This window comes from Ostrinia nubilalis, chromosome 10 (genome assembly GCF_963855985.1).
Source record: "Ostrinia nubilalis chromosome 10, ilOstNubi1.1, whole genome shotgun sequence".
NCBI classification, from domain to species: domain Eukaryota; kingdom Metazoa; phylum Arthropoda; class Insecta; order Lepidoptera; family Crambidae; genus Ostrinia; species Ostrinia nubilalis.
Genome location: NC_087097.1, coordinates 2,841,315 through 2,865,527, shown reverse-complemented (window position 1 = coordinate 2,865,527; position 24,213 = coordinate 2,841,315). Strand labels below are relative to the sequence as shown.

Here is a 24,213-nt window from a genome sequence, read left to right as displayed (position 1 = left end):
AATATGCCATTACCAGACCATACACAAGCCTGTATCCCACTTTGATGTGATTACCCAAGAAACAAATTAGTATCATTCAAACTTTACTCAAGAGTGAACTAGCCAACTCTCTCAGGAAATGTTGAGCACGTTCTTAATTATATAAGCTAATGCCTTTGTTTCAAGAGCCCTGCTGAGGGCCGGGTGATGGGCACTTTCTCTTAGGATAGGGAATTTTAAAGCTGATCTAGGTATAATATTTAAACATAGGTTGCAGTGTAACGCCCGTCAGCAAATCGAACGCACAGCGTTGAATAGATCTCTGTGATTGGTTCGTGTGTCACCATGTGCGTCCACGCGCACTGTAAGACCTCATAGTAATGTTTGTGAATGCGGACGTAAGTCTTAAAAAGTTTCGATTACGAGTATTTGGATGGGTTCAAGGGGAGACAGTTTTTTTTTACTTTGCTTTTTCGATTTTTTTCGATGATTTAAATTTCAAGAAGTCCTTAAAATTGCTAGAATATTTAAAGTGATTGACTAAACTTAAGTTGAGAATCTCTGGCAGCTCAATCAATATTAAGTTATAAAGCAACTGAATTTTAGGTAAACAAGCCGTAAATATTGTTTATTCCTTTATAATCGTTTTCCATATTCTAAGAATTGAATACTTGCTGTTTCTCAACCTCGAAATGGAATTTGAATATGGTTTGAGGATTATGACCGCATAAAACCCGGAATAATCGTAAGCCTGTCGAGACATGTTATCTCGTATAGATTCACGCCCAAATCGGAGGGTCGTCAGCAGATTGAATAATAATTGTCCCGATTTCACATTACAATTAGTTAAAGATAATCTGAATATAACCTACAGCCCGTTCGAGTTAACTGCGCACCCGGTAGCCGTGACGTCACATCGACGCTCTGGTATAGATCGTTTGATCCACGAAGACGCGCCCCACCATTCTTCCGCTAATGATTAAGTGCTGTCGGTACACGCTAATTATTAATGAGTGCACGCATTACTACAACTCGGATTGCTCGGATCAAACTCCCCGCACCCCGCGGTTCCCTCGATCAAAAATTGGTGGGGCGAACGAGACAGGTGTGCGAACGAGTGCGAGGGAGAATCACATTCCAGCTAGGTGCGCAGTTAGCTCGACCGGGCTTTAGATGATAATGTAGTAGAAGAAAACATATTTTATTAATTTGAGGTCGATTAATCATGGACTATTTTACATCAACTATACAGTGTGAGTCACGTTAAAGTGTACATATGGAAATAGATGAAACTAGACCTATTTTTATCGACAAAAAAGAGGTCAAAAAATTTTTGTGATTTTTTTTAAATTTTTTTTCTTCCAATTACTTATTGTAAAGAAAACGTAATAACTTTTAAACTAAGCAGTATATCCTGATAAAATAAAAACAGTAATAATGCTAAATAACAGGCGATACTAAAAAAATACATAAAATACACAAAAAAGGCCAACAAATAATAAAAAATGATACTTTTTGAAAAAAATCTGCTTAAAAATTCGTGTTTTTTTGGTTATTTGATAAATTTCTCCAAAAAATGCCCCTATAACCGGTGGTTTTTATTACTTTGTACTATTTTCTATCGTATTACCTTCGTAAAACCAAAAATCGCATGTCTCTATCCCTATCACAACGTTTGCAATGATCGTTTGAACAAAGGCCTGCCACAAAATTATTCTCCGCTACAGGTAGAGGCAATTTTATTTTTAACTAAAATGCTTATTTTACTTCGAAATCTTTTGTTTTTATTTGAAATCTAACTTGTCTTTATCAAAATTACAAATCTAGAGCCATTTTCAGTTTTGTTGTTAACGAAGCGTTGAATGGCGCGCCCGGAGAGGCTTAGTTCAAACGATCATTGCAAACGTTGTGATAGGGATAGAGACATGCGATTTTTGGTTTTACGAAGGTAATACGATAGAAAATAGTACAAAGTAATAAAAACCACCGGTTATAGGGGCATTTTTTGGAGAAATTTATCAAATAACCAAAAAAACACGAATTTTTAAGCAGATTTTTTTTCAAAAAGTATCATTTTTTATTATTTGTTGGCCTTTTTTGTGTATTTTATGTATTTTTTTAGTATCGCCTGTTATTTAGCATTATTATTGTTTTTATTTTATCAGGATATACCGCTTAGTTTAAAAGTTATTACGTTTTCTTTACAATAAGTAATTGGAAAAAAAAAATTCTATAAAAAATTTAAAAAAAAATCTCAAAAAATTTTTGACCTCTTTTTTGTCGATAAAAATAGATCTAGTTTCATCTATTTTCATATGTACACTTTAACGTGACTCACACTGTATAGATAAGGAAAAGTTTCAAAAGGAATTTAAGGTGGATCTGTAAAAGCCACTTCTTCGCCATCTTGGCTGGTTTATTCCAAATCTATTTAGTAATTTTCTACCGAAGCAAATAGTAAGCAATTGTTATTTAAATCACTTTCAAAATTACGTTTTTTCTATGCCTTGTGACTGTCACAGCAGTGTCGCTATACTTAAATCTAAACGAGTGTGAGCGCTCACTCCATGCGTGTTCTCTCTAAACTTCATAAAGGATTTGCGTGTATACGAACTTTTAATATTTAGCGCGTCTAAGTCTAATCACTTATCGGACACGTGTAAGTTATCAAAAGAAGCTTATAAGAAGGTGTGAGCGTAACCAAACGCTTACTTATCTGAGAGATTGTAATTTTTCGGAAAAAAATGGTACTTGGAAAAGACTAATTGATATGGTGAGGGTGTGTAGTTGACACAACCAATTATTTTATATGCTCTAAAAATTTGATTCTCCCTTGCGATTCTGTATTGCTTTACCAGTCAATTGATTAGTCATAAATATACCCAAGATAGCCTGTATAAGCTCAAGCGGCAGTACGTAGGGTACAGCTCGTAGAGCTGATGGTCGTTAGAGCAGAAAAGTTCTCGAATGGCGACCACAGGCCGGAAGATGTAGTGTGGGTAGGCCTGCCACTAGGTCGATCTACGATCTGTTGAAGTTTGTAGGAAGTACCTGGATGCGGGCAGCGCAGAACCGATCGTTGTAGAAAGCCTTGGGGGAGGCCTTTGTCCAGTAGTGGACGTCATTTACCTACAATTAATTCGTCTGTGGAGCATTGTCTCAGAACAGAACCATTATTATTCATGTGAACCGTGTAGCTAAAGTACCTGCCATCGAATACAACCTCTGTTTTACAAAATAATTTATTCCCACCCAGAGTAAATTGCAAAAGACATACCTACGGGTATACCACACAATCTCAGCCTTAAAAATACTCCCAAAACGCGGCAATTCTCTCCGATCTGATTGCTTGCCTTGTTTATTTGTCGCCCTCCTTATTAAGTTGGTTAATAGCCCCAGTTAATGCGCGCTGGGACTGTCTTCTTAGATAAGTCGGCTTGTTTAGGAAATAAGATAAAAACACTGCTGTTGTTATGAATAAACAATAGACAAAGAGCTGAGTAAATACTCGTAGAAGTGATTTGATGAGAGACCTGAAAAAGACGAAAGGTCTTGTGGGATAAAAACATGATTCTACATAGGGCACTATTTCTGAGACCTCTAAATAATACTTTTAATGAAAAGTTTGTCATTTTTTACCTTACCTAATTCAATACTTTTTTATTATTGAGCACGTTTCCTATTATCAAAATTGAATTGAAAATTATCTTGACCACAAAAACATGGAATTCGCATGCGGAAATTTTCGAGCGAAGATTTATCATGAATTTTGACGTGGATAATCAATACAAAGCGATGGGCTTTTCACTTTTGGTGATAAAGATCTACCCTTTTCCATAGTTAGGCTCAGCACCCCATGTGCCCCACGTATTTGGACGAGAAAATTTAAAGTAGAAATTACTCTGTTGGAATATAGATACGTGAATAGTTAACTAATGATAAGTTAACTGAGGCAATCGATTTTTTCAAGTTCAAAATTAGTTTCATACGCATTTCACGTGCAAAAAGTGCTCATAACAATCAATGTTTATGTATCTTTTCAGTAGACCTAATATCGGAACACCCACACCTGTATCACCATAAAGTTACGAGTATAAGACGTAGGGTTGAGATGTCGATCGCGTTCGTTGCGCACAATACGACTAATGACGCCCGACACTTGGACCGACAGCAAAACAGTAAATAATAATAAATAAATCTTTGGACCGCAGTGTCTCAAGTCAAAAGTCTTTGACCAGTGTGTGTTGCCAGTGATGGTATACGGATCTGAGACGTGGTCGCTTACTATGGGCCTCATAAGAAGGCTCAAGGTCACCCAAAGGGCGATGGAGCGTGCTATGCTCGGAGTTTCCCTGCGTGATCGAATCAGAACTGAGGAGATCTGTAGGAGAACCAGAGTGACCGACATAGCCCGCAGAATCGCTAAAATCAAGTGGCAGTGGGCGGAGCACATAGCTCGTAGAGCTGACGGCCGCTGGGGCAGGAAAGTTCTTGAGTGGCGACCACGAGCCGGAACTGCTTCGTTTCCGCATAACTATAATTCGAAAATCATTGACCAGATTGTGACGAAACTTTGGTAGGGTGCTCTAAAAAATACTTTGAAACTTAAATGAATGACATTCAGTCTCAAAATACCCGGTCCCAAAATCGATCTCGCCATCTTAGCTAAAATCACTTTTCATTTCCAAACTCCACTGATTCACACTTAATTAGATAATAAAATGCTATCACTGCCTAAAACATTGAAATCTCCTATTTACCCTGTAAACCTCTTTCATCTCGGTTATGCTAACAACTACGAAATTCGGGGTCCTTGTCAAGATGAATTATCAACCCTATCGCTCAAAAAATAAGAAACAATTTGTCAAGGCATTTCGTATCTGACAGAATATACCGTCCATTGGGGCCGGTTACCTAAATTGGACACATTTCCGTTTGGTGAAGTGTTCTGTTGTACCAACTTTTTGGTCGAATGAGAAAACCAGTTGTTTTTGGTCCATTCAATTTTGGACCTTTTGGCTACCAATTAAGAACTAAGGTGAATACATATTATTGTAGAAAATTTGTGATATACCAACTTTTTGGTCACATGGTACTCGCGGGTCTGATTGTTGGCAAAGTTAATAATGACGCTCAAAATAAGGGACGGCTCTTTGTTATTCCTTCTAAGGTTATTATGGCGTTTGACATTGGAATTGTTAACTGAATTGGCAAAACTTTTTAATTAAATCGATATGCGGCGGTTTTATACATAAAGACGGCACGTGCACATACCTAGGACTGAAAGATGGTCAGTTTAAAAAAAAAATGAAATAATTTAATATTAGAAATAATTAAAGTAATTCAATGCTTGCTTTACCACGTACGTAAAGTATCTACTTACACTTAAACTTTTGAATTACAGACATTTTTATTTATAACACTTTTTCTTTGTCACTGTCAAACTTTGTTTGACAAATTTTAACAATTTCCAATAACTTTTTGTAATAAAATACTGTTTTCTTTTTAATTCTAAGTTTTTATGTAGAACAGGGCAGATATTTGACTACAATCACATCTGATGTTGAGTGAGATAATTGTCTAATAGTTGGTAGGTAGGTACATCATACTTGCCCAGTAAAATAATGCCTATTCACTCTCGCATTGAAGAGGAGAGGCCATTATACAATTTTGAAGATAATTCTAAATATAATTTCAATTTGTTTGCTATCGCTCCATATGAAAGCGTGTGATATCTTCAGGTCAGGTGCAGCTCAGCGGCTTGAAGCGCGATTGCTCGTTTAATGCTCCTCTTTGTTCTAATACATTCCTTGGAGATCCGCTGTCAAATGTTAGAACCATTCTGTTTTATTGTACCTACTGCAAGTTCAAAGTGATGGAAACTTTTTGTACATATTAAATATACAATTTATTGTATCATATCACACAAGACAACAAAAAAAAATACACAAATGAAATGGCACCAGATCGTCGGTCCACCTAGTAGGAGGCCTGCCCACGCTACGTCTTCTAGGATGCGGGCAGCGCAGAACCGTTCATTATGGAAAACCTTGGGGGAGGCCTTTGTCCAGCAGTGGACGTCAATTGGCTGAAACGAACGAACGAACGAACGAAATGGCACAATTCCTTTATAGTGACTTTTTTTCAGACAACCCGTTAAAGATAGAGGCAAGCTTATAATGATTTACTAATGTTGAATGTTATTTTGTTCAACCTTTTGAAATGATTAATAAAAAAAAGCTGATTTACTACAAAAATCTTTTTGTAACAAAATGTTGAATGGAGGATAGAAACATTTTATTCTGGCAGCCCTGCCTGTCAGACGTACATAGATCAGCTGTTAGATTAATTTTAAGTTAATTACATAAATAGCCGTAATAATGTATCAAAATACACTTAATTAGTGATATAAATGTGTAAATATCGTGTACAAGTGTTTGCAAAACTGGACTTTGTGTAAACACATAGTTATAAGGAGATAAAATCGGTGACTAGAGATTGCAATCCGGATTATTCGAAATTCGAAAATATCTGAAAAATCCGGATTTTGAGGCTATAAAAAAAATCCGGATTTTGACTTTGAAATCCGGTTTTTTCGAATATTTTTACCCCAAAAATTTTATCATAAAATCATAAACCAAAATATCTATTGAATGCAACATGGATGCAAAACAAGCGAAGTTTTGATTGAACGCACCCGCACTTCGTCGCACAACACTCACATCTGCACTGTACCTGCACAATGACGCGTCATGCCGCATGCGTAAGTGAATTCGCTAGTCGGCCGGTGAGTTTTATACGAGACGCTGATTCTGAAACACCATATCGCTGAGTTTTAAAGAGCAGCTAAATCGGTAAATATCCCTTGCAAGTGTAAGTCATCATCATCATCTCAGCCATAGGACGTCCACTGCTAAACATAAACCCCAATGCTTTCCATGTTGCCTGGTTGGTAGCAACCTGCGTCTAGCGCCTTCCTACTACCTTTATGATGTTATCGGTCCACCTTGTGGATGGACGTCCCACGCTGCGTTTTCCGGTACGCGGCCTCCACTCCAAAAGCAAATTCAAATTATTTATTACATGTCACTCCAGAACCTTGCTGCCCCATCGGCCGTCAGTTCTGCGTACTATGTCCCCTGCCCATTGCCACTTCAGCTTGTATCCGTCGAGCTAGTATATCAGCGACTTTAGTTCGTTTACGGATCTCCTCATTTCTGATTCGATCTCGTAGAAACACCGAGCATAGCCCTCTCCATAGCACGCTGTGCAATTTGAGCTTTTGTATAAGGCCTATAGTGAGAGGCCACGTTTCCGAACCATAAGTCATCACTGGTATGGTAACACACATTGGTTGTAGACCTTAGTCTTCAGGCACTGAGGTATTTTGGACGAAAAGATGTTGCGTCACGTTGCCAAACGCTGCCCAGCCGAGTTGGATATGACGATTGACCTCTTTCTCGAAATTGGACCTACCCAGCTGAATCGTTTGTCCGAGGTAGACAGACATACTTGTCAACAATCTCGAGAACGGAGCTCCCAACCGAAACTGGGTAGGGCGCAACATGGACATTGGACATAAGCTTTGTTTTCTCCATATTCATCTGCAGGCCAAGTGTAAGTTCTCTACTTAACTTAATATACTTAACATAACTCTTCAACCTCGCCCATCAAGTTCACCCAGCGGATCCGATTTGCTTACATTAATTCATCTCGAAATGTCATTGTATGAGAATGGGGGTGATTGTGGAGAAATCCTTAAAAGAGTTCTAAACAGGTTGTTGGCTACACCGCCGACCATTTAGCTGGGTTGATGATGAGGTCAAGAGGTGACCATAGGAACTCTTAAACGAAACGGCGGAATCGCATCGAACTTGGGCTCGTTGGATTTGTCTTTTCGAGCACTTTAGTGCTAGATGATGCCCAGGGTCCTGATGATGGATTCGGGAGGTGGCCATAGGAACTCCTAAACGAAACGGTGGAAACTCATCGAATTTGGGTTTGTTGGATTTGTCTTTTCAAGCACTTAAGTGCTAGATGATGTTCAGGGTCCTGATGATGAAGTCAGGAGGTGGCCATAGGAACTCCTAACCGAAATGGCAGAAACTTATAGAGTTTGAGTTCGTTGGATTCGTCTTCCCGAGCACTTTGGTCGTAAATAATAACCAGGGCCCTGAGATTGAAATACAACTTAAAAGTGTAAAATAAAATTACAATAAAAAAAATGAGCTCCCCTGGCCTACCTGGAAATCTTTATAGACTTCGGACAGGTCTGCCGTAGTAAGGACAATCTGTTCAGGTGTCATATGGGGATTCTTGGATGGATCAAACTTGGAGTGCAAGTGTGGTTTTGTTCCCCAGTCGACGAAGCACATGATGTCGTGCCCTGCGTGCCCAAACAACTGCAAGCAGGAAGATTTAATGAAGGCTACTGACAGCGCCACTCTTGTGGCGGAGTTTTGGGCTGACGCTGTGTAGGTTTGTTGTCGACACGACAAGAAGAAGAATAAAAAAAATATCTTATAGGTACAAGCAAGTTTTTATTCTGAAATGCAGTTGTACTAAAACGAAAAAAATAATGCAAGGTTCAAATAATTTCGAAAGATTGTAGCGCAAACCGAAAAAAAGAGGAATAAATTCCATGCGCGATAATAAAATAAAACGCTTTTCTTCAAATACTTACTCTTTTTGAAAAAAACTATGTTTTATTTAAATTAAATTGATGGTTTAAAAAATTTACCCAATATTCGAAAAATCCGGATAATCCGGATTTGTACGTAACACAAATCCTGAAAACCGGATTTAAGAAAAATCCGGATTTTGCAATCTCTATCGGTGACCAAATTGACAGCTACGACAACGTACAAAATTTAACCGGAGCCACCGTTAAAACCAGGGGAGTACTGTTTTCAAAAATACTGTTTACTTATAGGCGTAAATAGTTAAAATATTAATTTAACATTTCAAAATAATTAGTGTTGCAATCTGTTGGAGGTTATGTTTTTGTGGTTTTCAATCAATTAACATTGCTTTGTCACTTTCTTTATGGGAAGTAAATTGCAATCAAACAGTACAACAAAACACTCCACAAACCTCACGAAAGTGAGATTCTTCACAATTCATTACGATTCGGCTCTGTTGTGCCTCTCTTTACTTGACAATAAGTGGAAGTAAAGTTGAAGATAACAACACCTTGGCCGCAGACAAACTTACTCAACACACTCAACAATATACCTTTTGACACCTCACACATCTTTTGTTTGTTTGATTGTGTAAATTGTTAATAGTAAAATATAGTTTTAATCCTTGTTGAAAACTAAAAATATTACCCGCAGAAAAAAAAAGAGTAAAGTATTCAATATTGCTTATTTGAATAATAATAATAATAATTATAAAAAGGATTTCATGAGAGTTAAATTATGTGGAATTAGATTAGAAATAAAGTTTAAAAATTCAAATAATAACTTATAACTCGTACCCCCTTTTTTGCATAAATATCCGCTATACACTTCCTTTGGATAATTTCAGACAAAAACCACATTCAACATGCTCACACGCAGAGCAGCGGCACAAGCCATTGAGCTGAAACTTAGGCGGGCACTCGAGGAACTGAAACAGAGTCAAGAAAGCTGTAACCAACTCATTAGGGAAAGAGAGGAGAGCGAGGAGGAAATTACTCATACAATAAGAAAGAATACAGAACTAAAACAAGAATTGGCAGAACTGCATGTCCGTCTCCAGGAGGTAACCGAGCACCGTGATGAACTACTGCATACAATCAGTACCTTCGACCAGTGCAGCAATATCTTTGAGCAGACCTTGATGCGCAACAATGAGTTAGAAGCTGAACTGAGGGACGCCAATAAGACCATACTGCACTTCGAAGAGGAACGAAAGCAGCAGGAGTTCACACACACTCTTAACTTATACGAAGAGCTAATTGGGAGTCCTGGTGGACGTGCAGTGCTACCAGACTTAAATGTATCTTGCGACACTAAATCATTTGAGAACGTTAGTCGGCCATTGACTTTTTCTAGTAGAAATAAATTAAAAAAGTATGTTAAAATTAATAGGTTTATTTCTAAAACAAAAAAATTAATAAAAGGGCAAGAACAGTTTCACAAAAGTATTCTGTTAAGGAAAAAGAATCTAGATTTGGTTGACAGTCTAGAAATTTACCACAGTAAACTAGTAGAGAGTAGGTCCACTCATAACTTGGACGTTGAAAGGTTGCAGGCTGAAATCACAAACTTGCATGACTCGCTTGCATCCATAACAGCTAAATATAATTCAGCCAGGGAACAAATTAACGAACATATCCTTGCAGCAAACAATCTCTTAGATCTAGGCAATCCTACTACGGATTTTAAATCTCTGCCAAACATAACAATGCAAAGTCAGCAACAAACTGATGGCGGCTTGCGGCCTTCAATGTCTTCAAAAACGGGACTGTTGAATGTACATAAATCAAGCAATGTAGTGTTGTTCTCAGATAGGCTAGGAGTTGGTTATGGCCCCATATTAAATAAAAAATTAGATTGTAAAATAATAAATAACTGTATGCCAGACGCATCTTATTGTCAATTAATGAATGGCATAAAAAATAGTAAACAATTACACAGTAATTCTATTTTAATTATAATGTTAGGAAACAGTCAGAATATAAATAGGAAAAATATTCTACATAATTTTTCCATGCTGGCCAGCCTTAATATTCATAAAATAATTATGTGTGCCCTGCCATACTGTAAAAATGGCTCCTCTGAAACTAATGAAAGTATTCACTTACTGAATACTTTATTATTTAATTTGACTGTTCGTCATAGCGACAAATTTGTCTATTTTGACACTAATAAATTTATTAATAATAAGTTCATAATGACAGGCAGCTCTTTACACCTGCCTCAAAGCATAAAATTAAAACTTGCTACATTGTTAGCTTATAATATTAACTGTGTTATTAACACAAAACAAGTAAATTCCACTTTTGATATTATTAGTAGAAATACTAATACTAATATTTCTGTGACGACCTCTGATTTAAACTGAGAGGGACGACAACAGACAGGTCTATTAAAGGATTTAATATTGTTCATCAAAATTTACAAGGCCTGGCTGGCAAAGAATTAGAACTAGAATTGTTTTTAAAAAAATACGATGTTCATGTATTATGTTTAACCGAACATTGGCTTAAAAATTATGAATTGATGTTTCATATAGGAAATTATAAAGTTTGTAGTTCGTTCACCAGGGAGTCTGCTATTAGAGGGGGGTCACTCATATTATTAAATAATCAATTTAAATACAAGGAAAGAAAAGACATTGTCTCACTCTCAGTCGAACGAACTATAGAACTTGCGTGTGCAGAGCTAGAGCAGTATATAATTGTAAGTGTGTACAAGCCCCCATCTGCAAATTACCAATTATTCGAATCCACTATGGAGGAGGTCTTAAAAAAGGTATTTAAATCAAATAAGAGAGTAGTTGTATGTGGAGATTTTAATATAGATTTATTAGATAATACTCAATATAAAATAAGATTCTTAAACCTTTTTAAATCTTTTAATTTATCACATCTTTTCAATGAGCCTACTAGAATCACTCCAACATCAGCTACTTGCTTAGATAACATTTTTTGTAACTGTGATATTCAAAGTAAATCAATAATTAATTGCCTTAGTTCAGATCATAGTGGACAATTGGCCACATTTGAACACCATCATGTCCCTAGTACAGTGGATGTTGTTTGTAGGCCAATAACAACTAACCGAATTGACAAATTTAACCCTTAACTGGTATCGTAAATTGGACATACGTAACTGGTATCGTGGGGGCCGCGCGGCCCCCATACTATGTTTGCTTCTAGCAAGCATGTTTTACCTATATACTTGAATAAATGCTCATAAATGATATATATCAGGCTTGTTCTATGTAATCATTTAGTTTTTATTGTATTAAATCTTCTTACTTATATACTTCGAGACATTACATAATAGTAACAACTTTTTACGTCATATTTTTTTAACGTTACAAATATTTATGAAACCTATCGTTTAAAAAGTTATAACCAAAAATATTATTATTTTAATTAATCCATAATAATGTGATCTTAATAATAAATAACGTTTTAATGTAATTTTTATTAAAAATAATAAGTATTTTATAAAAATAAAATCATAAATGAGTATTTCTCAAAAAAAATGTACGTAACGAAACGGTAGTAACGAAATAGTAAGGCCATAAGGCTTGTTATACATTGCCGAAATATTGTGAATGCTCTTCATTTATTCAATTCGAAATATTTGTAAGTATGCACCCACATACGGGGTAATATTAAGGGGTTAGAAATAAAATAAGGGAGTAATCATTCATACTATTTTAATAAAAATATTTTTGTTCCATCATGTTTATCCATTTTGAGTCGTTCTCTGTAAGCTTTTTGCCTTTCAGCATTGGTTTTTGGCGGCATTCCTAAAAAAACAAAAGAAGTAATCACATAAAAACGTAATCTAAATGATTTGATAATTTTTTGCTGGTGGCACTTCTGTAAAGCAGATAGTATCCAATCCTTTTGTTATTAACGCTCTATATTTTTTGAAATAAATTAAGTAGTGAATATTACTATGCTTAGTCAGGTAATAACAGTATACACTCAGCATTATGTTGTACTTTTTCGTAACGTAACGAAATTCGTAAAAAACGTAACGAAATATTAGACAAAATGAGATCAGAAACAAGTATTTTTTTGATAAAATTTGTTACAGCAAATATAAAAGCTTACTAAATGTTCGTACCACACGTATTACAAAAAATGGTTAAATGAAGACTTACCGTTCTATATAAAATCGCTGATTTTACTGCCTGTTACGAAAAAGTAATCCCACAAAACACACACGTTTTTACTAATTTTCGCGATAGATGTAATGGCGGAGACGTCAGGCCAACAGCCATTCAGAGTGCAGCTATTGTTGTCCGTGTAAAATAAATACGGAATTGTTCAGAAACCATGGGAAAGTAGAAATAAATCGTAACTAAAGAGTAAATAACGAAATAGTAAATGAGAGCGACTCATTTTGTTTTTTTGCTTTAAATTGCCAATTCATTATGACACCCCATAGAAAATCAATTTGATACAGAAACTGCGATTACTGTAGAACGATAATACAAAGAAATTTACAATAATTTAGTTACGTATCGCATTTTATGAAACAAAAATACATGAAAAAGCTAGGGTGGCAAACAGGTTTTTGTATGAAAGGTAAAAAAGGTCTATTTTTAAAATATCTAAATATTTGGTAATAAGTAGGATTATAGCTATAATTCTTCGTTATCTTAAAGATTAATATTCATACTTCAAAATTGTGTGTGTTTTTTTTGTGTGATGATTTATAAATATAAAACTTTTGAACTGTTTCAAAGCACACTTTTTTTTTTCAAAATGTACATTTTTTTTGAGAAATACTCAAATATTATGTTGACAAACATTAGCAGGTTCTGGTGGATTTTCAGACCACTTGTATTTATTTTTTCATAGTAGCTGGATTGACTAGGTCTTATAACATCTTTATTTTCACTCTCTGAAGAAAAAACTTGAAAATCAGAATCAATATCCTCATTATCGACCGAATATTGGTTATTGGGTCTTCACAATGACCTATAATTTTATTATCACTATATCCTTCTTCTGACATGCTACTTATCACTAATTTGGAATCAAAAACTTCATTCTAGGTATCTTCTATTGTTTTATCACTTATAAGCCATAAATACTGCAAAAAACCAAAAAACAAATAAAAATTGCCATGAAAAAAAACTAACGTAACTGGTATTGTGGGGGCCGCGCGGACCCCAACACGTGCATATCTTCGTCCTGGTGAATGATGCAGCGCTAAAACGCCTGCACCAGATGCGAGTAGCGCCAAAATGAGAATATCAAAAATTTTGGCAGCCTACGATGCGTAGCTTCTTAGAAATTAAAGAAAACGTCATGCGTGGGGGCCGCGCGGCCCCCACGATACCAGTTAAGGGTTAAGAAAAATATTTGTGATGGTATTGATAAACTTATATTAGATGACAATAATGTCGATCAAATTTATGAGGATCTATTCAGTGTTGTGAGTGAGGAATTCAAAACCACATTCCCACAGAAAAAGATCCGAATAAATTCTGTTAAATGTAAATTTGATGACTGGGCTACAACTGGCATTCACAAGAGTAGAAATAAAATGTACGAATTATATAGTCTTAAAGCCGATACGCAAGATCTGAGTGTTATAGAATATGTTAAAAATTACTCAAAAATATTTAAAAAGGTTTGTTTGGCTGCTAAATCAAATCATCTTCGAAACATGATTTTAAATTCTAATAATAAAGCTAAGGCTACGTGGAACATAATAAATAAACAAACATGTAAAAATAAATCGAAGGATAACACTTTTTCACTGAAAATCGGAAACGAAATTATAAATTCCGATACAGAAGTTGCAACCACATTTGAGACATTCTTCTCCAATATTGCGTCTGAAACAACTAAAGAACTGAATTCATCACCAGTTCTTGCAGAGTCTCTTTTAAAATCTAATGTCACCGAGTGCCAGTGTCTGCTCCAGTTCAGGCATATAGATTGTAATACAATAATTAAAACCTTTAGAGAATTAAATATGAAAAAAACTGAGGACCTTTGGGGAATCTCCGTCAGTATAATTGGAACAATTATTGACACCATAGCTCCTCACCTTGCATTCATTTTTAATACATGTATTGATCAAGGTTGCTTTCCTAGCTTAATGAAGTTAAGTAAAATAATTCCATTGTTCAAGGCTGGTGACAAATGTGACCCCTCTAATTTTCGACCGATTTCTATTCTACCAGTACTTAGCAAAATTTTCGAGAAAATTATTTTCCACCAACTTCTATCTCACTTCATTTTTAACAAATTATTACACAATAAGCAATTTGGTTTTACGAAAGGTAGAAGTACTACTGACGCTGGGGTAGCACTATTGAAACACGTCTTTGATGCTTGGGAGAGTAAAAAGGACGCTGTTGGTATTTTCTGTGATCTTTCAAAAGCGTTTGATTGTGTAGACCACCAAACCTTACTAAACAAATTGCGACATTATGGTGTTTCGAATAAGTCACTTGATCTGCTGAACTCGTATCTCACAGGCAGAAAACAAAAAGTTTGTATTAACGGAACTGAGTCTTCTGGAGCACCTCTTACTATGGGTGTGCCGCAGGGATCAATATTGGGACCTTTGCTATTTCTTATTTATATTAATGACCTTCCTTACTTTGTAAAAGATCTGTGTGATATTGTGTTATTTGCTGATGACACATCTCTCATTTTCAAAGTTGATAGAGGTAAAGTAAATTTTGACGATATTAATAACACACTCTCACAGGTTCTACATTGGTTCACTGTTAACAACTTATTGTTAAATGCAAACAAAACTAAGTGCATTAAATTTACCTTACCTAATGTGAGGCAGGTTTCCACGCAATTAATGGTGAAGAATGAACCATTAAATAGCATAAATTCCACAACATTCCTGGGAATCACTTTAGATGCTAAACTTCAATGGGGTCCTCATATTGAAACTTTGTCAAAAAGGCTCAGTTCGGCTGCTTTTGCAGTGAGAAAGATAAGGCAATTAACTGACATTGAAACGGCAAGGCTAGTATATTTTAGCTATTTTCATAGTATAATGTCATACGGCATATTGTTGTGGGGCTCAGCCGCGGACATTGAAACTGTGTTTGTTCTGCAGAAGAGAGCAGTGCGGGCCATTTATAACCTTGGACCCCGATTTTCCTTGAAAGATTTTTTTAAGGAAATAAACATACTGACAGTAGCTTCACAGTTCATTTATGAAAACCTTTTATATGTCCGCAAAAATATAGAGCAATTCACGAAAAAGAGCGATTTGCATAACTTTAATACAAGAAACAAAAATAAACTTGCCGTTCCAAATTTCAGATTGCATAAGATTGGTAATTCATTTATGGGAAAATGTATTAAATTCTTTAATAAATTACCACAAACTGTTGTAGAACTACCCATTCATAAATTCAAAGCACATATTAAAAGTACCTTAATGAAAAAGGGCTACTATAAAGTCGATGATTATTTAAAAGATAAAAATGTTTGGGATACGTTACTGCCTAGCTCGCATAAATATTTATAACTTTGTACATTTTAAAGCATGTAAACCTTTGAAAAAGAGGCTGACAATAGTGACTGAGTTTCTTGCGCTGCTTCTTCTCAGCACTGGCCCATTTATTGTCCTGAAGCAGTGGTAGGGTTAATACTGGGACGTGTAAAAGTGCTTTTTTTAAGCCTATTTACAGAAATAAATGAGTTTTAATGAGTTTTTAATTCGTGCTCAGGGGGCGTAGTGTGAGTTTACATCAAACGTCGTCACTAGTGAGAGCGTAAAAAATGGCATTAAAATGTGTGACGGATTGTACAGTGGAGTGTACTAGTGGAAACTTGCAAGAACTATATTTTTTTTAACGCGCTCACTAACACGCACACTCACTGTGGGCGAGCGTCGCACAGTCGCGACAGCAATATAATTACGCGCGAGCGATAAGGATGGGTAGCTTAGGGTCATTGGACAAAATTCTACGTGCTCACGGACCAGGCTTTAGTTAGGACGTTTGATGTGGACTCACACTAAGCCCTCTGGTCATCACTACACTACTAATTTTACATAAAATATAACCAATATTGTTAGTATTTTTGTTGCTGACGCTACGTCATCAAGATCGTAAGACGTGTGAGGACGCGCGGCCTCGCTCGCTCGGCTTTTAGACCGATTGCTCGCTCAGCTGAAGTATCTTTGTACCGACAGCAGATCAAGCTGAACACAGTGGCATCTTATCTCGATGGAGTACAGGCCATTTTGCAATTGAAATATGTATAGTCTGATGTGCTGTGGACTGTACAAGTAGCTTTCACACTTTCGACTTTAATATTGACAGTAGTGATGGGCCGACTATGGTCTTTGCCGACTAATGGACTAGCCGACTAATCAGTTTTCAAATTAATATTTTAAACTATTATGTTGCATTTTTACTATAAAAGTATCACTTCACGGGATTTATTGCAACAATATCTATTTTAACGGTAAATAAAATATTTACCCTCCCGACGTTTCGGCTCGGTTGCACGAGTCATGGTCGCGGGCAGACTGAAGAGATGCGGCGTCGTCTGCTACGGCGCGATTTTATTTACCGTTAAAATAGATATTGTTGCAATAAATCCCGTGAAGTGATAATTTTATAGTTTTCAAATTGCCGACTAGCCCATCTCTAATTTACAGATAAACATTCGATCTTTGTATGTTATAAAAGTCTAGTATTAAAATTTATTTCTAGGCAATCAACTTGTTTATAAATTATGGACAAATGTCTTCAATATGCAGCTGACTCATAAAATGGTAGACAAAGGAAAATGGTCTCAGAGCTGTGTTGTAAAATGAAGATGCGAATCAACAATACTGAAAGTAGTATTCATTTGGTCAAAGTGGTTTTCTATTTCCATGTTTATTTCTTTCCAAGTAAATTATTCTTCTGACTTCGCTTCACTTAAAATGAAGAAAATCTTCTAATGTGTGCTTATTATACTCGTATTTACAACAGAGCTTGCCAATCGATGAAGTAATAAAAAGTTATTGTTCCATTAAAACGAAACAACTATTTTTTTAAAGCGGGTTGTTTTGAATAAATTGTATTTTATTTAGTGTTGTGTAAATTTATTAAATACCTTTACTTTAAAATAAACCTCAAATCAAATTTTGCTACTAATAGTTAAATACCTATTAACAAAATGTAAACTAAGGCTGGGTTGCACCATCTTACTTTAATTTTCTAAAAATCTGTCAAACTCCATACAAAATACACCGGTTATCGTTATAGTTACGGTCAAAGTTAGGTGGTGCAACTCAGCCTAATACTCGTAGTAAAAATGTATTAAAAGCCAAGCTAACCATTGTTCGAAAATATTTTTTTTCTTATATTTAACCACTTGTCATTTAATTTTGACTTCTGTCAAATTTCACCATTGGTTATTTTAACTACGAATCAAAAAACTGGACCTAAGAGCAAAGCTGAAAAGCATTTTCACCTTACATTTGAAATTCAGATTGTAATTTTTTTCAGTTCAATTCCGTAGCATAGAAACACATCATTTCCTTGTGACCTTTTCCAAATTAATCTACCTTACTCCTCGTTATCAAGATTGGCACAAAATAAAAGGGACTGATTGTTTCAAGCCCGGATTGTGCCCGAATCAGAATCACGCACAGTCCCGTGTCAAAAATTACATTTCCCTGTTACATTTGACGTGCACATTTGTTACCTTTTTGTTCGTTCCCAAAAAATAAAAACAATCAACAGGACCGCGGGATTGTGATTCTTTTGCTGACGGGTTTTTTGTGGTAATGATTTTATCAGTCTCATTTTGACATTAACTTTAAAATATTTTTTTTAAACTAAATTATAAAATAACTTTAGTTGACTGCATTTCGCTTAATGGAAAGTGGTGATCAGGACGAAGGAAGCTAGCTTTTAATCTTAATTATGTTTTCGTTCTGGAATGGACGGCTGAACCATTTAAGAACCTAGTAAGGGACATGTTTTCAGATTTTCGTTTTTTATCATAAAGCTACATAATATTAAGGTACCTACCGAATACAAAGACAGAAATTGCGAGCAAACAACTAGAAGCCTAAAAGGCAAGGGACTCCAAACCTAGTAACTACACCACAAACCCAATTTGACCATTTTAAAAAACCAGTAAGTAACATAAACCATTTCGAAACCTAGTAAGTGCATGAACATACTAGGTTTTATAATGGTCAATGTGCCTTACTGGGAAATAAAAATTCGTGTCCACCCACCTCCTGACCATAAAAAACCTAGCATCACTGGCAACACACACTGATCAAAGACTTTTGTCTTGAGACACTGCGGTATTTCGGACGTGAGAATATTGCGAAGATTCCCGAACGCTACCCAGCCGAGTTGGATTCGACGATTGACCTCTTTCTCGAAGTTGGACCTACCTAACTGGACTGTTTGTGCTAGGTACCTATACATAATTGTCAACAACTTCGAGTGTAGTGTCTCCATCCTTCAGAGGAGTGGGTACAACACGGGTATTTGACATGATTTTTGTCTTGTCCATGTTCATTTTAAGACCCACTTGTTGAGAGGCTCTACTGAGGCCATCGAGCATTGTGCTTAGATCCTCCACGGTCTCAGCCATGACTACGATATCGTCCGCGAAACGAAGGTGGGTGATATACTCGCCGTTGATATTTATGCCGAATCCGCTCCAGTCCAGAAGCTTGAAAACATCTTCCAGGGCGGTGGTGAATAGTTTCGGACGTAGACATGGCTCAGAAGTGAGATGGGTCTATAGTTTTTAACAAGATTTTGTCGTTTTTTTTAAGAAGAGTATCACCACACTTCTGTGCCATGCTGTAGGCGTTTTTCCCTCGAGTATGACGGAATCGAACAGCCTCTGAAGATCCTTTTACCGGCGTTCCACCTGCTTTTAGAAGCTCAGCCGTGATTCCATCATCACCCGGTGCCTTGTTGTTTTTCAGCTGTTTGAGAGCCATTCTAATCTCGTACAGACTGACGTCCGGGATATCTTCGGTGTAGTGTCGGGTCAATCTAGCTCTTGGCTCTCCGGCTAGATTTGTGACAGGTGTACATACATACACTCGTGTATAGTTGTCCGTAGAACTTCTCAACCTCTTCCAATAACTCAGGCCCCAACGAGATGTCTCTGCCATCCTCGGTCGTCAGCTTGATCAGTTAGCTTTGGCCAACAGACAGATCCCTTGCGAACACTTTAGAGCCTTTGGTACGCTCAATCGCCTCTATAATACGACCTGTATTAAATTGGCGTAGGTCGTGAGTCAAAGACTTGGAGATCTGTCTGTTAAGATGCCGATACTGAGCAGCATCTTCAGAGGACTGCAGAACCATGTTCCGTCTCTCTTGCATAAGTTTATTGGTGAGGTCAGAAATCTTTTTGGTTCCTTTTGAACGACGGTTTTAAAGAACTTAGACCCAGTCGTTTGGACAATTTTCACGAACCTGTCATTGTATTCGTCCACATTTTCACAGTCTCCTAGGCATTCGAAACGATTTTGCAACTCGAGCTGAAAGGTTTCGGGGTTTTGGAGTTGGATGGGCGCTGGGTGGAGCGTACACTTCATCAGTCGACGCCTCTCCAGCTTGGGTCTGATATTCAATGTGCCTCTTACCATTCGGTGATCACTTCCTGTTTTGACCGACCTATGGTAAGATTGAAATGGACCCTGACCCCAGTAACCATTTTAAAACCTAGGAAGTGCGCTCATACTAGGTTTGGATTCTGGTTTTTACGAAGTAAAAAAAAAAAGAAATCCATTTGAGTGTTAGTAAGGGCCATAAAACTTGCTATTTAAAAGTTAATTAATTAATTTATTGTAAAATATATAGTTAAATTATTAAGCTTCAAAATAAACATCAAAAAGTTGTCAAAAGTTTGAGTATACCAGTATGGTAAACGAAAATGTGTTTTTTCGCGCTCCTGTAAAATTTACTCCGCTGCTCTTACTAGGTTCTTAAATGGTTCAGCCGTGGAGGCCGCGTACCGGAAAACGCAGCGTGGGACGTCCACCTACAAGGTGGACCGACGACATCGTAAAGGTAGCAGGGAAGCGCTGGACGCAGGCCGCTACCAATCGATCAACATGGAAAGCATTGGGGGAGGCCTATGTTCAGCAGTGGACGTCCTGTGGCTGAAATGATGATGATGATGATGATGATGTTTTCGTTTCAACAAAAACCACTACCACCACACAGATTTCCACAAAGACCGGTCGAGTGCTGCCCGCATTCAGGTGCTTCTCGCAACCTTCACCAGATCGTCAGTCCATCGAGTGAGAGGCCTTACGTAGAGAAAGTTTTTTTCAGTGAACTTGAACTGGAAGTGAATTTACCAGTCCAAGGTCGCAATTCGAATTTGTTTTACTTAACTTTAAATATTTTATTATTTCTTCCTAGGTACTTATTTTAACATTGAATTTATAAATATTAAGTTAACAGTTCTAGAAATTTTCTCCATTAAAAGAACATAATCTCTTTATTGAATACTAGGTACTGATAGTAAGTTAGGAGTGTAGTATTTCGATCTTTGTCAAGAATGTACAAGCTATCGAACTTTCTATCTCATAATAATATTAACCCGTTTGAAACTTTTCGTCTCATATTTAACCATTAGGCATCTTAATTGATTGCTTTAAAGCTATTATGCGAATTCGTAATTCCTTCAGCGCGTTAATAAACTAGATTGTACCAGTAACTGTCACGGCCGCGTTGTTTCGGATTTAATACGGGCAGAGTAAATACAAATGAGTAGGTCATCTTCATAGAAACGCACCGAGCGCGGTTTGTATGTGAGCGCGCCAATATACGTATGCGGCGCGCACGCACACACTGACAAAATTCGGCGCAACCACGACTGGCTCCCCGCTAAATTTGTCAGTGTGTGCGTGCGCGCCGCATACGTGTTGGCGCGCTCACATACAAACCGCGCCCGTGCGTTTCTATGAAGACGACCTACTCATTTGTATTTACTCTGATACGGGAAAATATTTCATTACACGACCGTCGTCTGCAAGGGCGAATAATTCGAATATCTGGACGACACAGACCCTGTTGTTGTACGAGGGTCAATATGCCTTGGATAAAAGCTAAGCAATATTAGGTTTTAGATAGTTTGCATCACAAAGGATTTGTTACTTTGTAAAAACAAATTAGTTTTGTGTGGAATTTATAATTTTATAAGAGGCTTTTTACCATAACAGCTGAAATGATGTAAGATCACAATTTTACGAACCTAATATTTTAATTTTAAATGAACAAAACTAATCAGAAACAAAATAAAAATTAACCCTATATCAACCTAAATCAAATCAAAATCCATTTACTTGTTTGGAAGCAGGTGACAAATGAAACAGAAGACGACAAATAGTTCGCAAGGTCTACCTAGGACTACTACTTACAATCTTTCGATGGTAATTTTCTTGTTTCATTATAAAAAAATACCTACATGACTACTATACCCATTTGAGATGTCCTACACTGAACCGTCCCAGCTATGACATCGTCAGGAGGGCGCTACTATCTATACTGGTTTATAACTTCCGATTATTACGTTGGACAATCATATAATTACGACATTTGCAGGAGGGCGCTACTATATTTTTTTTTATGTCGTGAAATGCTTTGCGCATACCCACTGGTCGATGGGGACGGCCAGTGGGTTATGTGAGACTCTCCCCGCCTACCCACTAAAGCAGTCTTTCCCAAAGTGGGCGATAACGCCCCCTTGTGGGCGCTGCAGGCTTAAAGGTAAGAGACCCAGAAAAAAAATCGGGACGTTGTGTAGAGGCTTGGGAGGCGTCATCTACTAGGAGGACTCTTAGACACCGACTAAACTCGACACTTGACTACATAAATGGGGGGCGCTAAAAAATAATTTATTCTCAAAGTGGGCAGTAGACTATATTTAGTCAATTTCCCAAACTTATTAGTTTGGGAACCGCTGCACTAAAGGCAGGGCCTACCCACTTAAACCCGACGGTTTCCACCAGAGCCCAAAGAAACGGAGCCGCGAGTTATTGTCCTAGTTGGACATTCGTCCGCAGCTCCGCCTCAGGCTAGAACCCCCAATCCCCTCCTCCAGTTGTTTTTATAGAGGTTTTCTCCTCGCGGCCCTAGTACAATAGGACCCCCGGCCCGCCGTAGCGGGTTACGGTCTGCTCCATGCCTCTGCTTAGTCAGCTCTGCTGATCAGAGAAGTACCGATAGCGGCCCTCCAAAGAATGGGCCCGGGCAAACGCCCCGCCAAATGGGCCCGAGCAAACGCCCCGCCAAATGGGCCCGAGCAAACGCCCCGCCAAGGGCGCTACTATCAATACTAGGTTATTAGTTTTTGATTTTGCCACTTGATGTTTAAAACCATTGGACTACAATTAGTAAACCATAATAAACCTATTGTCAAAACGTTCTAACAAAGGTCGACTATCAAATCACGCGCTATTTAATAGAGAATATTTCGCACGCTCATTAGTGTCGCTTGTCCGTGTAACTCATATGGTAAACGTACAGCCGATATTGAAGGCTTGACAGCCAAATAAAGCCAGGCATTATCTTTTATCATGCATATGGTAATTTAAAAAACATAATAATTTTCTCTTTTTTTTGGTCAAAAAGTTTTAACAAACAATATTATTTTCATCTCTGCATTCAAAATGGCTAGATTTTTTTTCAAAACGGTGTTATTTATCACAATCGAAATATTACTCAAAGGTGACTGACTGACTGACTGACCGCTAAGAAAGGATTTTACGAAACTCCACCTCTAAGGGGGTAAAACGGGATCCACGCGTACGAAGTCGCGGGCGGCTGCTAGTCAATAGATATAATTTACGAACAGGCAAAGACAGAAAAGAAAAGCGAAAGTAAGACTGCTTTAGTTATAGAGCGCGCCCATACCAAAACTTCCGTGCGTTATTCACGCCACGTTGCAAACAGTCGTACAGAATTATCTCCACACTTACTAATGTAATGAGAGGACAAAAAAGGCCCTTCCTCCCGCAGGAGGCTAATGAGCCGTCGACGCGTGAGGCGCATTAATAACTGCCGTGGGTAAGCGCGCGACCATGCAAGAAAATAGCGCGGAGCGGGAAATAGCGAGTAGGAGCCTACAGCAACGACATTATAATAACTCATTCTAATAATATACTCAAAGTAGCGACGACATGAACTATGGACGTCGTAACCGTCAACGCATGAGGCGTATTAAAAATTGCGCGACCATACACGAGCTTAGCGCGGGACGGGAAATATAGAGTTAGGAGCCTACAGAAACTTTTAGGTTTATACACTTTATTCCGGCCCGGAATTTCCGGGCCTTTTCAAGGTGAGAGTGAATAGGCACTTACAGGGTAGATAACAGCGACCCGCGACCATCACCAGATCGATTTTCCACCTAGTGGGAGGCCTGCATACTACTTCCGCCTCGTCGCCACTTAAGACATTTTCTGCCCCAACAACCGACTACATGCTATGTGCCCCGCTCACTGCCACTTAAATTTGGCAGTTCTGCGGGCTATTTCAGTTACTTTTTTCTTTGGTCTTCCTGCGGATCTTCTCAATTCTGAT

At 37.4% G+C, this 24,213-nt stretch overlaps 2 long non-coding RNA genes across 2 annotated transcripts in view; one reads left to right on the top strand and one right to left on the bottom strand.

The window, feature by feature from the left end:
• LOC135075687 (uncharacterized) overlaps positions 1 to 24,213 on the top strand; it is a 545,949-nt gene that overhangs the window by 212,357 nt on the left and 309,379 nt on the right. The gene's annotated exons all lie outside the window — the stretch shown is intronic.
• On the bottom strand, positions 12,341 to 13,446 carry LOC135075684 (uncharacterized). The gene is made up of 2 exons (XR_010258091.1): positions 12,811 to 13,446; positions 12,341 to 12,450 (listed from the first exon to the last, which is right to left on the bottom strand). It is a non-coding gene; the product is annotated as an uncharacterized LOC135075684 (long non-coding RNA).